The sequence below is a fragment of the Passer domesticus genome, chromosome Z (assembly GCF_036417665.1).
Source record: "Passer domesticus isolate bPasDom1 chromosome Z, bPasDom1.hap1, whole genome shotgun sequence".
Lineage (NCBI taxonomy): Eukaryota > Metazoa > Chordata > Aves > Passeriformes > Passeridae > Passer > Passer domesticus.
The window spans coordinates 53,446,189-53,452,397 of record NC_087512.1 but is presented as its reverse complement, the minus strand read 5'-3'; the positions used below and the strand labels follow the sequence as shown (position 1 = coordinate 53,452,397).

The window sequence follows — 6,209 nt, the reverse complement described above, 5'->3', positions numbered from 1 at the left end:
CCATCACTAAACTGTGCCCCTAAGCACCACATCTATGGGTCTTTTAAATATGGGGGACAGTGACTCGACTGTGTCCCTATTTCAGTGCTTGACGACCATTTTAGTGAAGAAAGTTTTCTTAATACGCAATCTGAAACTTCCTTATCACACAGGCGGTTTAATAAACAACCTTCCTGCTGCTGTCACTGGTGTAGGGATTCAGAGGGGGTACTCCTGCCATGTTTCTGTCTTGAGGAAGAGCAGGGAGTCTGCCTAAATTATGTACAAGCTCTTTGAGCTGCCTGTGTGTTTTATATCCCACAGTGCTGGGACGTGAAGTTTCTTTTTTGCATTTGAAGTGCATTGCTGTTTTTGGACATGCTTTTGTGTTGAGGGCAATGTTATCTGAGCAGGTGTTTGAGCAGAGCATTTTCCCAGGTCATATGGCTTGGAAGGCATTTATAGAGGGGGGGTGTGGAAACAAGAGAGAGGGTTGTTTGAAGCATCATGGTGGTGGGAAGATTTGCATTTGTCTGGCAAATGTCATCTTTAAGCAGGTATGTTTCAGTGTGACTGTGCTGGACTGTGTTAGTACAATGCCACAGTGTCATCCTGCCTTGTGTTATGCGGCAACTTTTATGATAATATAATATTGTCACTGGATAAAATTAGAGCTGCCATTATTAACTTGGGATTGCCTAGATTTGCATTTCTTAAATATTTTTTTCTTTGTCATGCAATTTGTTATTCTTCCACATATGGCATTAAAAGCAATGGATAAAATTTTATTATCAATAATGCAATGCTATGTTGCTTTACATTATAACAGTTATAGTGTTGCAATACTGAAAAGGGTTATTTTAAAAAGTAAAATTCTATTGCTACATTTTAAAATCAAAGTAAGTGTAGCTATTCAAAAACCTTTAGTGAGAAAGCTTCATATTAATTAATGTCAGTTCTTGTTTACTTCTTTTATTTAAAAAGTCCTTGTCCCAGTTTAGGGCAAATTTGGGAGAAAACCTCTAAAGAGGTTCCTCTAGAAAACAGATTCAAGTGGCCTCCTCCCCCAGCTGGTTTGGGGAAAGATTTCCTTGGGGAAAAGTGGAAACAAACTGTTTATTTAACAGGTAAAGCATTTACCATCACAAAAAAAAAAGTGAACAACATTAAACAATAAAATATCTTGCTGTTCCAAAAGAGAGACAAACTCAGAAAGTCTCTTCCGTGGCCATAGCTCAGCTCACTCAGTCTCTAATCAGTCCCTCTGTCGCTGGAAATGCCATGGCCCAGGCCCGAGCGAGCTGCCACTGCTTTTCTGGTGTTCCGTCTGGTTAGATTTGAACAGGTCCAAGAAAAAGAAAAACTACAGTCCAGGGAACTTCTTTGCCTCAGCTAGCTAAAACTAACTAAAAGCAAAGGAGAGCTCTGTCGTGGTGTCTGTCCATCCACAGAGAGCACAGTCCAGGAGCAGGGATATGGAGGAGTGAGTGCAGTTTCTGATAACAAACTCCAAGCTTCTTTTCTTCCCCCCTTCACTCTCAGAACAAATCTTAAAGGTGCAAAACTTATTTCTGGGCTAAACAGATACATGAATGGGGATACAAGCATCATGTCACCCCAGGACAGTCCTTCAATTTATTTTAATAATTGAGAACTATAGAAACTCCAGATGTTATTATATTTCATTAAAATCTGTATATATAAGTAGAGAATACTGATAAATGAAAGAAGCCTTTTAAGTACCACTTTTTAAGCTGAGAGACATGCCTAGGTAGGAAAAGACCAAGTCCATAACTTGGTCAGTATCTCTTGCGCTGTAATCTCCCAAAATTCTGTTATGAGAACAAATTTCTGTTGAGCCTAGTAGTATGGTAGGCACACATCTGTGTCATTGAAGATATGGCCTCAGATTCTCTGTGCATGTGAAGTTAGATGCAGACCCACAAGAGCAGTGGAAAATATACACAGCTAGTTGCAGCATAGCCCAACACAGCTCCTCTCTTCTGAGGAGAGATCCTGAGTCCCATAGCACCAGACTCATCTTGGCTGCTGGATCTATGGTCCTTAACTTACTTCTTCTACTCTGTTGTGTCCATGCATATTAAGTGAGTTTTGACACAGCTGAATCTATGGTACGGAAAGGAATATAAATCTTTACAACATAATCTTCATCTAGTTCCTTATCCAGAAGTCCTTTTTTCGTTGTTGGTCACTGTTTGTGGGTTTGATGTAGGCAGATATTTTTCAAGTGTGCAGGACTATCTGACTGTGGTACATGAGTCTGTGACTAATGGCCATGTAGATTATGATGGAAATTTTCCATGGAATATCTGGTTGAATGAATGCTAGCTATTGCATTCATTGTGTTTATGCTTCTTTTGTGAAAGAAAGATGTGTATTTCTATAATTTCAATCTGATGATATCTCTTTCTCTCATTTTTGTTGGTTTTAGAGGCTTAGACAAAAAATAAATTAAAAAAATTAAATTCACATCTCTATTGATAGTTTATACTACCATGGAGGTCTAACATTAGAGCTTGTGAGGTAAAGCCTGATCCTCAAGACAAAAGATCTAGATTTATCCTGATCTTTTCTTTAAATCTAACTTGAGTCAATTGGCAGATTGTATTGCATTGGGGATAACTCCTGTCAAAGTCTCAGATCTGCTATAGTAACAGCATTATGAATGCAGAGACAAGAGCAGCAAGCCTTCAGTTTATGACACTGCATGTTCTTTTCTGCAATATTTAATTGCATTCACATATTTCTGATCTTTTCAGGCCACATTTTCAATGTGCAAAATACTCATCATACTACTAAAGACTTCGCTTTGTTGATTGATTTTTCAGACTGCCCCTATTTCTGACACTATTGCACTGACAACTGGGCTCTACACCTGATTAAGCCTCACTTCTGCACATGATGAATAGTAAAACATGTTACAACATTGATTGTAATTGCAAACCCAAACTTTTTCAAATTTTAATTTAGACTTAACAAACAGCTAACTCAGAATCAGTGCCACCACAAGTCCAACATTTGTATGAAATAAATTGGCCTCATGATATGCTAACCCTGAGATCCTAAGATCCTAACCTGGTGTAAATAGAGTTGATTTAGGACTGATGCCCTGTTTTTCACGGTGCATTACAAAGACCTCTCTATGTTAAGTTCCATTGCATTCTAAGAATCTGCCTTTAATGCTCGCACTCATGCAAGTGCACTGTTACTACTCTAAGTAAGGTCAGGAAGAAACTTGCAGAGTGATAGCACCCCCACCACCCACGGTGAAGAGGATTAACTCTGTTCAGCAAGAAACAGTATAGTGACAGCGTCATTTGTGGAAATCTGAAGTAAAACATGAAAAAATCTGGCCATGTTACCACCCCTCTTCTTAGGAACATCCAGAACAGTAAGTGCATAGGGATGAAGGATTTCATCAGAACATCAGAAGATGCAGTTGAAATTACTGAATTTGTTATTGGTTACATTCAACTGACTTGTATATTACAGCCTGGATTTTCTGTTTTCCCTTTGGATTAATTTAATTGTCATTCCATTATTAAGCAAAGTTTGCAAAAGTCAGTCTTTCATACCTTTTTTCACTTCTGTGGAGGGCGAATGAAAACTCTTGTGACAAGTGAGTCTGTGTTTTAAAAAAGATGTTTTGATGCTATAAATATAGTTTAAATGCAATATTACTGATTTCCTTATATTAAAAGGGCATTACATAACTAGCAAATATTTTTAAGTAACTGAGAACATTTACACCATACTAATTATATGTGAACAGTCATTGAGATTTTGGATGTGGAGGTTTCAAATAAATTATTTTTATATAAAAAATATAGTCCTGTACTAACAAAAACCCCAGTTTGATTGAAACTTACATTATTATGAAACTGAGACAGTTTAAAGAATTACCCATTCAAACTCAACATTAGATATAGAAATCACTGCATTATTTGAAAGTCTAATGTTACCCTCTATAGGTTTTGTGTATGTATGAATGTTAATGTTAACTTACTTTCAACAAGATAGCACTGAGTGTCTCATAAATATGCTAGCTCATTTAATTGTTTTAAACCACTGCTGTCCAAAACCTCTAGTATATTTTTAAATTTTTTTTCTGTGATCAAAGCCATAAAAAAAGACAAGAACAAAAAAACCCCAGCTACAAGTGCCTTACACCACTGTTACCTCTGGTATAAATTTCCTTCATGTTGAGAAGAAGATATTATGAGTTTTCAGTAGTCTGAACTCATCAGAGATTAACCATGGCTTTTGTCATATTCCTTGGCTGTTCAAAGTTGTTAAAAAAATGGATGTAGGAAATGTTTGCTTATTATAAAATTCACACAGACCAAGGTCAGGCAAAGATTTGAAACATATTTTCAGTATACTCCACACTTCCTTCTCCTCTTTTGCTACCCACAGTGATATGTACTGTGTTTGAAAATTTATGGTTAGAGTTTCAGATATTGCTGCAAGCTCCCCAAAATCCTCTAGTGCATTAAAAATAAAGCATTTTGAAGTGCTTTGTTGCTGGGTGTAATTGAAACATCTGGGCTGATTTGTTATAAGCAGAGATATGTGTAAGAGGAGGAACTGCTGCTTGGGTTTTGAAGGATGTGAGCCTTTGCTGGCCTCTGATGACAAAGATGAACACACTAAAGTTCTGCAGCAGTCCTTACTGATGCACTGTCAGCAGAACTTCATATATTCTCAAAACCAACAGAGAATTTCATTGCTAATATCTAATTAATGCTCTCTTTCATCAGCTATTTTTCACTGGTCACATAGATCTTGAATCTAAAAACCATTCTGGTCATCTGCATTTCTGTCTTTTTTTCAGGCTCTGTGGCCTAACTACTCAACTGGTGGAGTTTTTCCCCAAGGTTAGAGCCTCTGTTGCAAGTAAGCTCTGTAAAGATAAATTTTAACTGTAGAACCAAATATCCAAATCTTTGTAGATGCATTCCACACAAATATTTCCCAATGTTTGAAGTAGCAAAGGTTGAGATATGGAAAGGTCTGTTGCCGTGTGCAGTTGCTGGTGTCCCTTCAAGATGGGATTGATGATTTTTCCAAACAGTGACTCAAAACTCAGAGTCGCTGCAGTAAAAGCCAAACAGCTGTCTGCAGGGTTAGTTATGACCCTAAATTGTAGCCGTGAGTGCAAGACAAAGCTGTTTTGCTTGTCCAAGCCATTTTTTTTATCCTACGACAAATACAAAAATAACTTTGGATATGGAAATAGTTTTTTTGTATCAATTGAGAAGTCCAGTGCAATTTTTATGGTGAGGGCAATAGTGCCAAAATTAGGTATACTTTGGCAAAAAATGAAGTTAATCACTATGTTTAGGGAAGACCACTACATTCAATGAAACATATGAAAAGTTAAACCTTTTATTAGGTTTATAAACTAGGGTTTATTATTATGATGTTTTCCACTGGATGACAATCCTTCAGACACTCATAGTTGGCTTTTAAATTTCATGTGTTGTTTTCTGCCATATCTTTCAGAAAGGATGGACAGCGTTTCTCTTCTTGGCCTCTGGCTACCTGGACCTGGAATTCTTCAGGGGTATTTTCTCTATTGCTGGAAGATCTAGCCTGGAAATAATGATCATCCTTGCTATTTAGAAAGTAAGAAAGCATTCTGTGAGAGGAAGAAATTAAGAGTGTATAATCTAGGAGAGGAACCTTGGCAACTGGCTATGGCTAATGTGTCATTTAAATAAGAAAACTAAGTAGGAGAAGCCTGAATTACAGGCAGAATGATAATCACAGCAGCTCACTCTGTTCTCTCTGTTTTCTTTCGTTAAGCATTCTGGTGGACTGATATGGGTAAGGAAAGAGAAATTCAGCCCAGATATCTTTTTCTGTATTTCCCCAGGGAAGAACTGAAATTATATTCTTTGATACAAAGACAAAAACTCCAATGCTGTATTCAAATTCATCCCATGTTGGTGTGCAAGTATGTGAGTTTCAGTTGAGTGCCTCAGATAATCCATACCCCTCTGGGAGAACTGATACTAAAAAAAATGCATTGACAGCTATGCTTACCTGGGCAGCGCTCACCAAAGGCAGACCTGTAATTTTCTGCAAAATGTATTGCATTAATACATCAGTTTGTTTCACTGTTAAGGAGACACCATTGCCTGGAATCTGTTTGTGCTTTAAACTTCCATGTCCTCTCTTTAGGCACACCATAATTTCTGATCAGC

The 6,209-nt window shown here is 37.4% G+C and overlaps 1 long non-coding RNA gene across 1 annotated transcript; it reads left to right on the top strand.

Annotated features, from left to right (window-relative positions):
• The first annotated feature begins 483 nt into the window (after window positions 1-483).
• On the top strand, window positions 484-5,654 carry LOC135291431 (uncharacterized). Its single transcript, XR_010354227.1, has 3 exons — window positions 484-536; window positions 4,835-4,896; window positions 5,506-5,654. It is a non-coding gene; the product is annotated as an uncharacterized LOC135291431 (long non-coding RNA).
• The last annotated feature ends 555 nt before the right edge of the window (window positions 5,655-6,209 follow it).